The following is an 18,401-nucleotide window of genomic DNA, read 5'->3' as shown; positions in this document are numbered from 1 at the left end:
CCAGTGTCCCGTGATAATAGTCTTTTCAAATCGAGAATATTTCTTTGAGTGAAATTATATGGTCTGATTAGTGTGGTTTAAAATGCATGATTCTGATTTTTTGTTCAAATTTGCCTGATTCTTACAAAAACTAACACTTAAATGTTTCTTTTGTAACCTCTATACGTATACATAACATGCAGTTATAAATAGCTCATATGGTAATTTGCTTTAAGTTTAAATTGTCCTTTTTTACCATGTTTCATCGTGTATTCGCAGTTACGGTTGTTTCTGAATCTGTTATTGTAAGTCAAATAAATTGTTTACAAGCATTTAAACGGGGGTATTCGTGTTACAGTGTTCGAAGTAGAATTCGTGGATCACAGAACGACAAACTACTACAAAATAACTTGACATAGATATTTTATTTAAACGGAAGTTAAAGATTCAGAGACGATCAAAACGAATTTTCTACTCTCACAATTTAATATCTACAAACGAGTACAGACGATAAAAACACTAAAATACTCTAAATATCAGAACATAATATCTACAAACGGGTACAGACGATAAAAACACTAAAATACACAAAAATATTAGAACATAATATCTACAAACGGGTACAGGCGATAAAAACACTAAAATACACTAAAATATCAGAACATAATATCTACAAACGGGTACAGACGATAAAAACACTGAAATACACTAAAATGTCAGAATGAAGTAAAAATCAGAAACACTGCAAAACATAACCAATAAACACTAACATATAGAATATTAAAAGTAAGAATGGAATTAGGTTTCAATAAGGAAAATTGATATATTTATTTTTAATCAGATGCATTGGTAGAAATATACATAAAAATTAAAGCTTTTAAGGAGAAATTTCACAAACTGTTTATAGGTGTTTCCACAGATTTATTAACTATGGCATATCCTCATATAAACGTTGACATAAACTTTTCCACATAATATTATAGTGCGCTTATCTGATACCAATATATTTCTAGAAGCTGCAAATAACTCGGAATAATTACTCCTGTTAGTAATTGTACAGTGCGGATTAAACTACAAAAAGGTAACCCGGGTTAAGTCTTGCTAAATTTCTTGCAGTGTTCAATAGAACAATGAACAGATATGTTGAAACGCAACAAATCCCCAACGTTAAACCTTTCTAGAAATGGTAAATACCGTTATAATACTAATAGGCTTGTGTTTGGGTGAACATGTGCAAACGTAAAGAAAATGACGTATCAATGCTTAAATTATATAAATAGGTTATTTAGAAATTCCCGATCACGCTTTGATAAATAACAAAATGTTGTTTCGCCTAATAATTACATTTCTTTTTATCAAATAAATACACCCTCAGATCAAAACGCCAGAGTTTTATACAAAGCAAACATCCTAAATTAGTATCAATGGTGAAAATACTGTGCCCATTAAGGCAAAAATGATTTTTTCTTTTAGTTTTTTGTCGGTAGTTTAAGTCCTTTACTGTTGGTCTTTAATTGTTTTCATTCTTTCCTTACTAACTCAATAAGCGTAGGAAAATTTCAACTAATTCAAAATTATGATCTGATCTCACTTCTTACAAGACTTCAATACTGACTTCTCCTATACATTACAGTATTACCAAAGGTTGCGATACAAAGTCAAAAGCTGTATTTTGTTATTTCAGACCTTAAAAGACAGAAACGTTACCGAAGATACAGTTTCTATTGATGGTAAAATGGACAAATACGTTACATTGCAAAATTAAAAATAAATATATGTCAAAACAATATAAAAAATATATCTAAAAGTTATTTATAGTCTTTTAAAACGTCGAAAATAAAAACAGCATTGTTGTTTGTTTGTTTTGTTTTTGTTTTTTTCCCTCTTGAACATAAATCTGATAGTAAATTCATGAATAAGCATTATTATATGAGAAACTCACATTTGACATTCTATTATTATACTTCCTTTAGTTATGTCTTGATAATTATAACTAAGTGCCTATAAGATTAAACTATTCATATTGCATTTACATGATCATTATAGGGACCAGTACAGTATGTTGTCACTAATTATTGAAAGTTTGTTTAAGATCTATTCACTACGAAGATGTTAAGCCATTGATGGGAAATTGTACTTTACACAAATGAAGTGGTAATTCCATAAAAAAGACTTCTTAGTCCCGGAAACAACAAACTGTAATTTGTGTGTTTAAAGATATTAACAATCACCGTTTATTTAACTGCAAAGGTCATGATGTTAAGTACAGGAAGAAATATAAAACAAAATAAAACGTCTAGTTTATCCAGAACGTTGAGTTTGTAAATTAGAATGAATCGTTTATGTTTTCTACAAAACATTTTGTTCCATGTCTGCAGTGTATAGCAAGCTATTTCATATTTCTTTAGTACGTTTGTTATCTAATTTGACAAGTTTAATGTTTTGCAGGCCTGTTTCCTTATACATCACTAGCAAGAGAATGTAAACAGTAACACAACATTGCCACATTGAAAACGTCCGTTTTTTTGTGTTTTAAAATATATCATGTCTGGATCGTTTAACGTTTCGACGTAGAAACGATAGTTTGTCTATTGTACCGACAATGCCTGTGCCCTATTGCATGACTAAAACTTATATTTGTTTCTTTCCTTACTTATCCCTTAAATTGAATCTGTCCTAATCAGATCGCTAACACCAACGATTTGATGGAGAACCCAAGATGTGTAAACGATACGCTGTTATACATCCGGATCGAGATTATTGTAAAATAAAAACGATTGTAATTTGTTAAATGCTTATGAAAGTCACATCATAAAATATACAGCCATATACATTCAAAATATAATCTACTTGTAATAAATACTATTCATTCAAATGTTAATTTTTTTAATGAAATTTGATTTCTCCACCACACACGTGTGTGTTTTCTGATCTGTAAATTATATATCATTTACGTCTTTAATACCAAGGCAGAATCTATTTATCCATAACAGAATATTTCAATTATTTACCAATCAAGCTGTGATGTCTAATTGACTTTACAAATAAAATAATTGAGTTGTCTGTCTTGTTGACGATGACTAATGGATTGAAGCTCTAAACAACATGCAATTGGTAACTGCGCGATGCTTGACTTCAGATAGTTTTTTTCATTAACTGTTGCATTAGTCACGCGCTTTATTTTTTTTATTTGTCAAAGAGGAATTAAGGGAACCAAGGTTATAGTGGTAATCAAAAGAATATAATCCAGGGACAAAGACCAGACATGGAAAACAGACATACACAACAAAGAACATAAAGTAACTAAAATCATGCATACAAAATAACAAAAGCAAATGACTCCACTGAAATCATGCCATCATTGGGATTTTAATTTCGACATTATACGACTGGCAGGGGCCAATTCTACCATATACAGGAAACATGCAATTTTCATAATACACGAATTATTTTATTTTTTCGTTTCAAATCATATCTAAAACACGGCGTTCTATTATACATATATACCAATAATCAGAAAGACACCCTTGTCATATCCTAAAACTGTCATTTCGATGCCACATAGAAAAAGTTAAAACTGTCTGTAACAAAGGAACAAAGGGTGTTACCTCGACTTACATTGGTAATTTCAACACAAAAACTTCTAGAAATTTAATATCGGCCCCAATAATTTGATAAAGCATAATGAGCCCATTGTTTTTGTTTTGTTTCGTTGTTTTTTGTTGTTGTTTTTGGTTTGGTTTGTTTTGTTTGGTTTTTATGGGGGGTGTTTGTTTATTTGGTTTTATTGTGATAAATTCACGTGTTAACGCCAGTTTTGGCTTAGAATTTCAAGTCCATTGACATTGAACTATAAAAAAATAATTTAAGACAATAAAAGTATAAATCAACTGACTATCAATAGCATATGGATATTTAGGTAAATCATTGAGGTTTAATATTAAACTAACACAACACTCCTTTCTTTATTCAAGGTTGCGCCAAATCTCAGATTTGTAACGATAGGGAATAAACTTAGGTAATGCCAACAGTAATTGTATCTGTCCGTACTTAATGATATTAAATTGTTTAACTGTCTGTTGAAGTGAATAATTATGCGACTTATTGTGATGGGTCAGACACAAAATGAAGCATTATTTCAAAAGAAATCAAATTATAGTGGATACGTCGCTGTAAATGTTGCATTCTAATCACTTCGTTTGTGTGTAATCTCTGCGTTCATGTCTTTAAAGTGTTACTGTATAAAGTATATTACTTTACGTAAGACATTGTATGAGCAACATGATCAAACACCAATTGAACTTACCACACATTACACCCCTCTATCGTGAACTTCTCTCCCTTGCTCGTATTGTTTGATATTCATTATCTCGATGGTTGATTTCTCAAAAAGTAAAAAATCAGTCTAACGTTACAAATATGATGTCATGTCAGGTATAGCATTATGTGGTCAATACTTACGATTATCTTTACATTTAAGATTATTTGTGAAATTTTCCCCAAACACTACAATACAGCTAGTGTTTCTAATGAGTTTCAAAGTGACGTATGATGAACGAATGTGGCGTGGCCCATAAACAGAATAATAACATTTATGAACGCCATTCGGGCTCACTTTTATATTCATAGCTGCCATAATTCTGTGTATCCCATGCCAAATAGTATTGCAACGAGTTGCTAATTCATTCGTTAGGAATTGGGTTTATACATGGGTCGATGACTTAATCAATCACATGCATTTTTCATGAAGTATAGTCTTATTTATTTGAACATTTACCAAGTATATCTATACCTACATGTACAATACCTCCCCTAAGCTGATCGCTGTAATCTTCAGTTAGCTTCAGAAAAGGATTTATTAAATTACAATGATATGCGTATGCTTTATTAATTAAGTTTGCTCTAAAACTGTGTTAACCTTCTAAACTGAACTGTACTGTATTAATAAACAGTATTGTCTCCAAAACGTTTATCATAATTTGAACCAATTCATAGCGCTTTTGTGGTGTAGCTTGTTTTGTTATTAAATTAACTGTGACCATTATATGATATGCCATTTTTTCTGCATACATAGCTAATAAAGAGGAAAGTTGTTCATATTCAAAGTTTTTGTGTTTTTGACTATCTGATCTTTACTTCCGCGTTGTCTATATAATTGGATTTATAGCATCATAGTTTTATCCCTCTAATTTGCTAATTCAATTAATCGTAAAGCTTCACTTCCGTTGACCCTCATCAATCTTCTGTACTCTGTCATCTACAATGAAAATAATATGTTTTCGTCAGTAGCACATATATTGGTTTTTAAGGACAACCCATAAATGATTGAAGATTGTGGGTTCTTACTTTCGGTCGAGAACCTTTCCGTAAATAATCATATTATTATACATTCGATTAAACGAGCTTTCTTTTCTCTTCCTTATACTTATTTCTTTTAAGTTAAGAAAAATGCAAGCTATATTGGTTGTCCCATTGGATTGGCTTTTTTTATTTTATTGGTTTCTAATAATCACTTGTAGACTGATTTATTTTATTTATTAGTAGATTGGTTTATTCTATTCACTTTCAGATTGATTTGTTTATTTTATTCACTTGTAGATTGGTTGATGTTATATAGTGTATAGGTATCACGACATATGATACAATTTAAAATACAGAATTTCAAAAAAAGGAACACATGTTGGAAAATCTAGTTATATAATCAACCACAACGGATACCCAGGAGATTCTATCTTTTCATCAATAACACGGATGATTATTCATAACTTTACTAAGTTCATTCATGTTCGGTCGGGTATAAAAGGTTGTTTTAAAAAAATATTTTTGGTCTCATTTATAAGTGAATTACGTGTGAGTAATTACTGATACTCATCACCAATACCTGGAGATTAACATTTAATTACAATTTAATTCTATTCTCTCTAGAACGGTTTCGCCAACTGTCAAGTTCTATAGGTATCTTGTGATTCATGTTTCTGGTTCTAAATAGTGTAATTCATTTTGTATCATTAAGATTGTCTAACTAGCTTTCAAAAGCAGTATTCGGCTTATAGATTCTGCAATTTAGAGCTTTTGGTGAATCTTGAACATTTGATATCCATTGTTACCCAAATTGTTTTGACAGCGTTTGCTTAATTGAGCTGTATAACCCGGATAAAAAAAATCAACATGTCCTTCATTAAAACAACAAAATGAAAATATTTACAGAGGAAGGGATTAATTGGTAAAATGGAACAATCAATATAAATGAAAATAAAAACACCGTCCTATAAAAAAAGATGGCGTACAGAAAAGGCAAATAACATACAGAAAATGGGGACTAAAAGTAAAACATCTGGAAACAATACAACAAACAAGCAGTTACTGTACAACTATACATGTACTGATAGCCCTATAGAATATATGTAATTAGCAGTTCATCTCACAAAACCTAGATCAAAGAAAAAGTTTATATACATGTAAATATAAGCGTATAAATATAAACCAAAAAATCATATGAACATTACAAAAACACAGTTGCAGTAACACCAACGGTGGTTAAAAAAAACCAGATATATAGAAGTGGGTATGGAAATGTTGTGTATATATACAATAGTCTTATCCGTTTTCAAAGAGTAATCAAGGGAACCAATGTTATAGCGGTAATCAAAAGAATGTAATACAGGGACAAACACCAGACATGGAAAACAGACATACACAACAAAGAACATAAAGTAACTAAAATCATACATACAAAGTAACAAAAGTAAATGAGCAACTCGGACTCCACTAAAAACTGGGAGCATGGACCAGGTGACCGGCAGGGTAAGCGTCCTCTGATTTTCTAGAAACACCCACCGAGTTGCTCATAAAAAGTCAAGTCCGGGGTAGACAAACGAGGAAAGGAAACCTATGACCCGTTCAATAAATCAGTTTTCATGGTGCAGGTGGATACACCATAACGATCCACGAGTTCATGATGACGACCATAAAACTTCTGTAACAATGGAATCATACTTCCTTCAACAAAGCAGTTAAAAGCATCTTCTGATTAGTGTTTTCAAAGAATGCTAATATTTTGAACGCAATTATTAATGGAATACTAACATACAAAATAAAAATACCTAATCCTTGATTAAGCTATACATTTAAAGGTTTAGAGTAAAATCCTTGACAATTGTATATAAAATTTTAACATTTAATAATGTTTTTAAATTAAGTAAAATTATACAAAAATTTAACCAACAAAAGTTAGGATTAACTTTTATTTTTATATTCCCATATTCCCGTGGTACCTTTATTAAAAAGTATTACATCTAAATGACAATTTTGAAATATACTGTGACATTAGTTAAATTCTGGTAATACCGTAGCAACTAAACATTTCATCAAATTCTATGGGAGATAATACCTTCTCCAGCCAGGATTTCTTAACAATGATAAACCTTATCAAATCTGCATTGGTAAGTGTAGCTATACTATTGTGAAGTGATTCCCAAAGAAAATGAATACGTTTGGTGGTTTCTAAAAGGTGAGAATTGTATAAATAAATCAAATAATTCCTCTTGATGTAAATGGTAATTTTCAGGAACTTACAAAAATAGTTTGGTAGAAACGTGTATCCACGATCTCATAACTATTTGCAGACATGGTATTTTTTTCCAGATTACCGTCCATGTGTCTGTTCATGTTTATATTGCATAATCAATATGCATATCTACCTATTACAGGATGTAAATTCGCCATCCATTGTATTGTTTCAATGTAAAGTACTATAAATATTGACAGATATAAAAAAAAAAAAAAAAAAAAGAAAAAACAGAAATGTTCGACATTAGTTTTCTTGATGTTCTTAGTGACGTTTTCATGCATTAAGAGAAAACTAGCGAACTTTGAAATCCATGGGTAGATATTTTTATACTTAACTTTTATCCTTAATTCATTATATTGGCGATGAAAAATGCTAAGGAACATTGGAAGGCATTCGTCTAGAAATGGTTTACCATTTTGTTTTCATAGCTTTTAACAAAAATGTTGTATTCCTTGTCTTTCATATTCTTCATTATGAAATATGAATGCAGATTTCTATAAATAGACACACTTTAAAAGAGAATGTAATTTCCATCAGTTTTGACAAGAATCCGTAATTGCAACGTGATATTATTATGAAACAAAGGCAAGATATTTATTAAATTGACAGCATTTGTTAATTCCTGAAAAATCTGATATGGGAAAGGGAAATCAAGGAAGGCAACACACTTTTAATGATTAACAAGTAGGCAAAGAAAATACACATACACCACAAAGAACATGAAATGTAACACGCGCACGCACAAAGAAACAAATGTAATAACAAACACGGACTCCACTTTACTTTTGGATCAGATGCACCGATAAGGGTATACACGAACAAAGGAAATTATTAACAAAATTATACCGAAAGGTAATTGCGCATACTGTCTATATTTTCTTCGATTTACACATAGAAAACTTAACAATAAATACGATGGAAAGACATTGTCAAAATATAGTTGAACCGAATGCAGCTATATGGTAAGTGCCCTCTGTTTTCCTGTTATTATCCACAAGCTTCTTGTCACGTTCATGACCTATCAGATTTATTTCATTTTAAAGGAGAAATGGTTCAAATATGTCCTCATTGTAAAGACAGACATGTCATACTGGTAAATAAGTTCATGATAATGGGCGCAAAACTTTTGAAGCGATGACTACGATAACTGTGTAGGATAACTTTTACTCCAAATGCTAATCTGTCAGAGGTTTAGCTCGATAAGCATTACCCTATTACCTCCGGAGAGAATTAACTTCATTTCTTTTTACATTCTTAGTGATGACAAGGTAACAAGAACATTAAAAATCATAAAGTTTAAAATTTGAACCTTCTAGTTTGAAATTACAACATAGAGATTATAATTAAAACTTTTGATTTTTAAACAGGACATTTTATTATATTAAATCGCTATTTCAGTTCCAAAGTGGGAAGCAAGCAAAATATGACTTAAATCCCCACTCTTTGAATTGTTAATCTCACTTCTATATCTGTTTAAGAAGGTAGGATAATATTTATTACAAATGACATTAAACCATTACTTTAAGCCTATGTACATGTATGCTACAAATGGTAGAGAGTTTAGTTTGTGGTTCGTTATGTACTGAATCGAATAAAGCATAAGAATAAAAGACTTTTTAATTTTGTAATGTTTCGTCTTTTGATCATAAGACCTGACATTACATTAGTATTTGTATTTTTAACAATGTCATAATAAATATTTTTTTTCATATTTGGAACAGAGATACAAATAAACAACACATATATAATTAAGAACACGGGTTAGGATAATGATATACATATACAAAAATCCAGTTATTTTGAGGTGCATTAGAAAATTTTACTTAACGTTATTACCCGAGAGAGTCTCACTTTTGTTTTTGTTAATGATACATATACATTTGTACAAATTATTGTCAGGAAAATGTTTACTGTTCATTTAAATACATAATTTCATTGCATTTTGTCTGTTTCTAAACTTGGTATCAAGGAATAACTTTCCGTCATATACAAAAGCCGAGCATGTAAACGGGTAGTGTTATTCATCCCCTAAATCGTCATCGGCACATAAAAGACATTTTATTCTATCTTCCCTGTGTATGTTTTGCCGTCTTCCAGTCTCTTGACACTTTATGACCCATGGTCCTAAATAAAGTTTTTATATTTCTATCATCTTACTCATTTATAAAGTTTCGAAGAACGATAAATAGCAGAATAGTGAAAAAATGGTAGGAGAGTAATCAAGGGAACCATGGTTATAGCGGTAATCAAAAGAATGACATCCAGGGACAAACTGGTAATCTGGAGTTGAATGCTGGTATTGAATCGGCGATGAAGCTTCTTACAACGAGGGAGAATCATCATGGTACACAACTCCATCTGCAAACAGAATGTCTTTTACTAGTTTGCTCTGATGACCCTGATTTATTTCATTATAGGGTATAGACTGCGACAGGCTTGTTCCTTTATCTCAGTAGACGAACTGTCGTTTAATTGTGGAAGGGCTCCCTTTTAAACGAATGACATTTTATGTAAGCTTCCAGATCATGTTGATGAGAAAACGAAATTAATTTATCTACCACAATTTTCTTTATTAATTATAAGTTCTAAGTCCTTTATTCTGACATTAGGCTTGGTATAACCAACTGCCACAGGGCTGGCAAAATGGATTGAATTGAAAAGTTCATGATGACGATAAAACGTCTGTAGTGATGACTTCAATCTTGTAGCAATATAAAACTGTTCCAGAAGCCTTCTTGTTAGAAGTATAGCGCGATACAAAAAGTCTGGGTAGTTTCGGCAAGCTCTGACCTAACGTATGAGTTGTGATATGAACACTTCATACGCAGGTGCTGAAGGGATATTGCCACAGATGAAAGGAAAGTTGACAATTCTGAATGAAAAGTCATCACGTTTGTCGTAAAGTTTGGTCAATAGCTTTCCTTTACCATCGATTTCCAAGTGTAGGTCAAGATATGAGGCTGACCTCACAATGTCTGTAGTATCCTGTATCTCAAGGTAGATGCGATGTATCAAATCCCCAAAATTAGGATTGTTTAAAGATGATACGTCATCTATATAACGAAAACTGAGATTAAAGGATCTGGCTAAACGATGTTCTTTATTTCGGATCAGATCAGCTATAAAGTCAGCCTCATAAGAGTGAAGGAATAGGTCAGGAAATAGAGGAACACAATTCGTTCCCATTGGGATGATGACCGTTTGTTGAAGAACGCATCCACCACACTGGAGAAGTTTGTTGTCGACTAAAAGTTCCAGAATTTTATTTTATCACTCTTAATCGCATTTTTATACGTAAGGTAAACGAGTGACTTCCTAATTCAACATATATCATAAATCTGATGTAGATTTCTTTGGATTCCGAAGAATTTTGCAAATTTTTAAGTGGAGATGTCCTAAATAATAATAACGTTGCCTGTGCCCCAAACTTCACACATATGTAAAAGAATCGGCTGGATAATTTTATCAGCCTCAGTATTCTCAGAATTTATGAGTTGATTCAAATTCAACTCTTCGTTGCCTTTACTGTCTATAATTCTCTAAATATCCTTCGGCATTGTATAGGTCTTTAAAGCAATTATAGAATTCATAAATTGAAATCTTTGATGAAGATCTCAAATATTTTGTATCAATGATATCCCAAAATTCTTTGCTTTTTCCTTTTCACATTTTCTAAAATATTCCCTGTGCCTTACTCAGCGATCATACCTACAAGGCCTTTTTCCTAGGCTTTTCTCTTTTCTCGACATTCCTTATTAAATCAATGTTTATGTTCAGTATTACTTTTACTCTTGTTCTTTCATTTCCCACTGTTTGACAAAGTACCAAAAACATGTTCTGCAGGTTAAATAATGGATTGTTGATATTTTTGGCCAGCTCATTTACATTTTTATGAGAAAGGGAGTCTAGTTCAATAATCATTCTATTGACTTTTTCTATATCTATATGTTCTATTTTATCAAAAAAGTCCAACAATGATCGAATAGATAGATAAAGTAATATCCCTCTCTTGAAAACATCGTACATAGCTTTTATATTTTTTTTTTCAGCATTGTACTTTTTGGCTTTAACGAAGCTATCTGTCTTAAAGAATAATACTCCCAAGTACATAAAATCATCAACAGTTTCAATACCTTTATCATCACATAAAAGGTTCCTTTGATTACTCCTTCTACATATTCTTCAGCTTTAGCATTGCCTCACTTTTTATTTTTCTTTGAAGTATTATGGTTCATATAATTTTCATTTTTGTTAACTGATTTATCATTTGAAAAATTAAGAACAAGTGTAACAGGAGAGTGTATATCTGAAAAAAATAATTATGAAAAATCTGAAATTTCTAACTTATCTACACAGCACAATAAATCATATGAACACAAAAAAAAAATAAATAAAAATAAACAACTACGCAAGAACGTCTACACTTGCAATACCATGTGTGTCACCACATACTCTACCGTTTAAAATATATAAAAAAAATGTTTTTACAGAATTCTAGTAGTTGATTGCCATAATTGATTTTGGTATAATTTTGGCTATAACGCTTTTGTAACAAACCTAACTCAACAGCTGCTCTACTGTTACAGTCCCCATTCAAAATATTATAATCATGTTTTACAGAATATCTTAGACATTTCTGCCCACCACTGTAAGCATCTATTACCTATACCTTGAGTTTTCTTCGGGGGGTATATGTACATTCCCTACAATAATATCCTTAAGGGTTCCCAAAAGACGTGATGCAATTTTAATCTATGAGACAAGTTTACTATCTGTCTCAATTTCATCAATATATTGATCAAATGCTGTTTGAAACCAAAGACGATTCCGGCAGATGTCAGTCTATTACAAGTATGCGAATTTCTATGCTTAGTTATAAATTTGTAAACTGGTATAATAATTTCAACTAGATCATCGATCTTAGTTCCGGTCAAATAAATGAAATCAAATTTATTTACAAATTCTATAAATTTTGGAAAGTTATGTCTTCTCAAAATACCGCCACAGTTTAAAGAAAGTAAATAAAAAAAATACGAGAATCTCTACCTATATTATCAAATAATTCAATGTTATCATGTCTATTCGGATCTCTCTGGGAATTCAATTTTGTCGTCTTTGGCGTTGAGGTACGTCTGCGTTTAGTCCTTTGTTGGTAATCTGGAGTTGAATGCTGGTATTGAATCGGCGATGAAGCTTCTTACAACGAGGGAGAATCATCATGGTACACAACTCCATCTGCAAACAGAATGTCTTTTACTAGTTTGCTCTGATGACCCTGATTTATTTCATTATAGGGTATAGACTGCGACAGGCTTGTTCCTTTATCTCAGTAGACGAACTGTCGTTTAATTGTGGAAGGGCTCCCTTTTAAACGAATGACATTTTATGTAAGCTTCCAGATCATGTTGATGAGAAAACGAGCAACTATAGATCTGGGTTGGCACACGAATACATACATACATGAAATTTAGAATTAATTTATCTACCACAATTTTCTTTATTAATTATAAGTCCTTATTCCTTTATTCTGACATTAGGCTTGGTATAACCAACTGCCACAGGGCTGGCAAAATGGATTGAATTGAAAAGTTTAATACAATTGACCATAAATTCTAATCATAGGTTTATCTTTCAATATTTAACATGATTCAATGTTTTATCAAAGTCTCACCACTTGCATAACATAATACACACAATACGGATAAAATGCAAATGTTCAACAATAAAATACAAGTGCCATTCTATAAATAGAATGATAAGCGACTATACATTAACAGTTATCTACAACATGCAATATAAAATCACAATTCCTGTTTAGGAATATAAAATATTAAAATTATGCTATAATACTAAAGCAGGTTTTGGCAACATGATTGGAAAAAAAGATGAATGAATTTATCATCATCAGACACATGTAACAGGTTAAAATGTGAATCGATTTTACTAGTTTCAATGTATAAATTGAGTCGCAGATCTGCATACAATGGACATGATAATACAACATGTTTTTCATCCTCAATGGTACTTATGAAAATAAAACATACTATTTCTTCCATCTATCTACGTTCTAATTGACCTGTCTCAATTCTGAGTGGTGCAACTTCACACCTAAATTTGGCGAGAGCACTTCTGTATTTATATGGAATATTACAAAATAAATATCTCTCTGTCTCATAGGAACTTTAAAGTAGTTATATGTACGTAATATTTTACCAATAACTTGAGATAAAATTCTATTTTTCCACTCATTTTTATATGTTTTTTTTTTAAATTATATACGTGCTAAATCTACAATATACTGTTTTGATAAAACGTTATCAATATTTGTAAAAGAAAAAAAATCAAAACTACTACCTTTTAACTTATTTTTAACTCTATAACACCATTTTTCCTTTTCAAAATTTAAACTCCAATTAAAAACTTTAAAATTGTCTTTATCATAACAGTAAACTTTTTTCCCAGTGTCTGAATAGAGAGAATCATAAAATTTTGCACTTGGTGGTTTCCAGCCCAAGTCACCATTTATGGCATCTTTAGGTATATACTTGACTACTCCCATAAAGAACCTTAAAGCCCTATTTAGGATAGCTACAATGCAAAACAAATTCCTGGTAAGCCATATAGCAGAGCCATAGCTTATGAATGGCTAAACATTCGAATCAAAAAGCTTTTTCATGCATGTCAAAAACACACTGAATTCAGTTTTATTTCTTGTTCAGTAACAATTACTGATCACATAATCAGTCTTAGCTTTTCATTTGGTTGCTGCGCATTTGAGATAAAAATCATATAGATTGTACTTTGGCTTCATTCTGTTGATTTTAGTAGGAGATTAATGTATGATTTTCTTAAAATGCAAATCTAAAGGTTTTAGAGATATATGTGAAAAACTACTGTCTGACCCCCTATGATCTATTTTAGTAACAGCGGCCATGTTTTTCGACGGATCAAAAATATCCACATCAGTTCTACGCAGAATACCCTAAAAAACATTCATACCAAGTTTGGTTCCGATTGGTCAAGTAGTGTCAAAGGAGACGAGTTTTGAAAAAAAAATGTTAACGACGGACGCCAAGTGATGGTAATAGCTCATATGGCCTTTTGCAAGGTTAGCTAACAATGAGTAAACTCAAAGCTCTTTTGGCAGATTTTGTCACTGATTTTGCCATCAACAACTATATGTTGTGGAATTTTATCTCATCTGTAATCATAACATAGTCGTCAATGTGTTTTAAATTAATTTTGAGATTTCTTCATCTAATCAATAATGTCACTGACAGCAGTATAAAACATTCTTTTAATTTATCTTATTGCTCCAGAATTAGAACAGAAAAAAATAATGAATACAAAACCAATTAAATCCCCAAGCCTTGTGATAGTCATTACAGATACTAAACATTAATGATAGCATCGTCGATCGTCACTTTTGATGTTAATATTCAATTTGTAGAGAGGGAGCTTATTTAGTGAATGTTCCGAGATTTTATTTAGAGTGTTTCTTCCATTAAACATAATTTTCTTGATCAATCATTAATTTTGATTCAAGTCACTATCAAAAAGTTCCAATCTACTAAAGTATATACAGTTCTGACACTGTCAATCTGAGAGGTGCTACCAAGTGCAGGAAAAAAATACAGAAATAAACCACTGCATTCTATTAATATTAATGAACCGATTGTAGTTTCAGAAGGAAAGACAAGTAATGTACATGTCATTAAAGAAGAAAAAGGTTGTTCCCTATCGAAATCTTTGCTTAAAGGCGGAGAGCGTAATGTTGGATATATTTGCAGAGTCAGTAGCCAATGTTTCTCCGTCGAAATATATATATATCAAGGCCCTTGATTCTAGCGGAAATCGGAAGAATCCAGGGACAAAGACCAGTCATAGAAAACAGGCACACAATACAAACATAAAATAACCAAAATAATACATACAAAGTAACGAAAGTAAATGAGCAATTCGGACTCCACTAAAAACTGGGAGAATGGACCAGGTGCACCGGTATGGAAAGTGAATAATGGCGAACTTAATGTGATGTATAGATAAGATTGCAAACAGTGACATGACCACTAACTCGCTGTTTCCTGTAGAAGACACATTGGCATACAGCTTTTGAGTAACGAAATAGAAGGAAACTGATTTCAATAGAATGATCAAAACTATTTTTAAAGTCTGGACATACAGAAGTCATTTACAAATAGATATATAACAACAATTAATGAATCAACATGAGACAAATTCCATGCCAATCATAACTGTGCGGTTTTGCACATGAATACAAGAAAAATATTCTTATTTAGGTAATATCAAATCGATCTTTCAATATGTCGACACACAATTTTTCCGAAGTCAAAAAAGTAAAAACTTCGCGAAATATTGTTGAAGAAGAATATAAATTATGAAACGTACAATCAGACGCATGTACTTAACGTATATGTTGTGCGACTAATGGAACGAACTTTGTTTTTAGAGAGGGGCTAGGATCAAAGTAATGGACAATTGGGAAAAAAATAAACAAGGCAGGATGCAAAAGGAAGAAAACAAAACAGGATCAGGTTTAAAAAAAATGAAATTATACAGAAATAATCCAGGACACAAAATTTAATATAGCCCTCCTAAAAATCAAATGGTTACTCCCTAATGTACATGTATTTTTATGAGATGAAAATGAAGCAGATAACTAAATCTGTTTTTTCTATATGCCTTCTGAAATACGAAAATATATACGTACAGTATGTATGTCAGAGTACTTCGTAGGGATTGAAAACGTTCTTGTACATACAGTAGAAATTGAAAAAACATTTGACGTTTTGGGTACAAGTGTACCGATAGATTCCCAAAAATGACACCAGGAAGTTTGTCGAAGTTGTCGGTATAACAACTGTTAATTTTCTTGATTCAAAACTTATGAAGCCGTTTTCCTGAGCTAAGTACAATGTAAGACTTCATTTCGTCTAAAAATTAAAATCTACAAGCTTGTCAGACATTGACATACAGAGCGTACAAAAATGTTGCAATCGTCCATGTGCACTCAACTCTTAATTGCTATTGAAACATTAACCCTTTAAGAAAGGCTGCTATTCAACATACGGTGCTCTATTTTAGTCTTATGCATCATTTAAACTGCAAGCATTTCTGAAGAATTTTACAAAAGTTTAAAATAGCCACATGGTTATTAAATGTGAAAAAAAGCTGCAACAGAATGTCAAATCAGAATGAAACCAAAACTGGACAAAATGAAAGCAAACATTTTATACACTTGAAAGTTAAAGTAAGATATAATTGGCATATGTGAGTGTTTTTAATCTTTCTATTTATTTTGTCGGACCGATATACCATTTCCTTTGTTTCATGTATAATTACTCTGACCAGATCATTAATTCAGCGGGCCCGCCAGTACATCTTATCAGATCATTAATTCAGCGGGCCCGCCAGTACATCTTACCAGATCATTAATTCAGCGGGCCCGCCAGTACATCTTACCAGATCATTAATTCAGCGGTCCCGCCAGTACATCTTACCAGATCATTAATTCAGCGGGCCCGCCAGTACATCTGACCAGATCATTAATTCAGCGGGCCCGCCAGTACATCTGACCAGATCATTAATTCAGCGGGCCCGCCAGTACATCTGACCAGATCATTAATTCAGCGGGCCCGCCAGTACATCTTACCAGATCATTAATTCAGCGGGCCCGCCAGTACATCTTATCAGATCATTAATTCAGCGGGCCCGCCAGTACATCTGACCAGATCATTAATTCAGCGGGCCCGCCAGTACATCTGACCAGATCATTAATTCAGCGGGCCCGCCAGTACATCTGACCAGATCATTAATTCAGCGGGCCCGCCAGTACATCTGACCAGATCATTAATTCAGCGGGCCCGCCAGTACATCTGACCAGATCATTAATTCAGCGGGCCCGCCAGTACATCTTACCAGATCATTAATTCAGCGGGCCCGCCAGTACATCTTATCAGATCATTAATTCAGCGGGCCCGCCAGTACATCTTACCAGATCATTAATTCAGCGGTCCCGCCAGTACATCTTACCAGATCATTAATTCAGCGGGCCCGCCAGTACATCTTATCAGATCATTAATTCAGCAGGCCCGCCAGTACATCTTACCAGATCATTAATTCAGCAGGCCCGCCAGTACATCTGACCAGATCATTAATTCAGCGGGCCCGCCAGTACATCTTACCAGATCATTAATTCAGCGGGCCCGCCAGTACATCTTACCAGATCATTAATTCAGCGGGCCCGCCAGTACATCTTATCAGATCATTAATTCAGCGGGCCCGCCAGTACATCTTACCAGATCATTAATTCAGCGGGCCCGCCAGTACATCTGACCAGATCATTAATTCAGCGGGCCCGCCAGTACATCTGACCAGATCATTAATTCAGCGGGCCCGCCAGTACATCTGACCAGATCATTAATTCAGCGGGCCCGCCAGTACATCTTACCAGATCATTAATTCAGCGGGCCCGCCAGTACATCTTACCAGATCATTAATTCAGCGGGCCCACCAGTACATCTTATCAGATCGTTAATTCAGCGGGCCCGCCAGTACATCTTACCAGATCGTTAATTCAGCGGGCCCGCCAGTACATCTTATCAGATCGTTAATTCAGCGGGCCCGCCAGTACATCTTACCAGATCATTAATTCAGCGGGCCCGCCAGTACATCTTACCAGATCATTAATTCAGCGGGCCCGCCAGTACATCTTACCAGATCATTAATTCAGCGGGCCCGCCAGTACATCTTATCAGATCATTAATTCAGCGGGCCCGCCAGTACATCTGACCAGATCATTAATTCAGCGGGCCCGCCAGTACATCTGACC

Source organism: Perna viridis, chromosome 11 (genome assembly GCF_037379345.1).
Source record: "Perna viridis isolate PV_CMFRI_1.1 ecotype Kerala chromosome 11, ASM3737934v1, whole genome shotgun sequence".
Taxonomy (NCBI): Eukaryota; Metazoa; Mollusca; class Bivalvia; order Mytilida; family Mytilidae; genus Perna; species Perna viridis.
Note: the sequence above shows the minus strand (reverse complement) of the source record.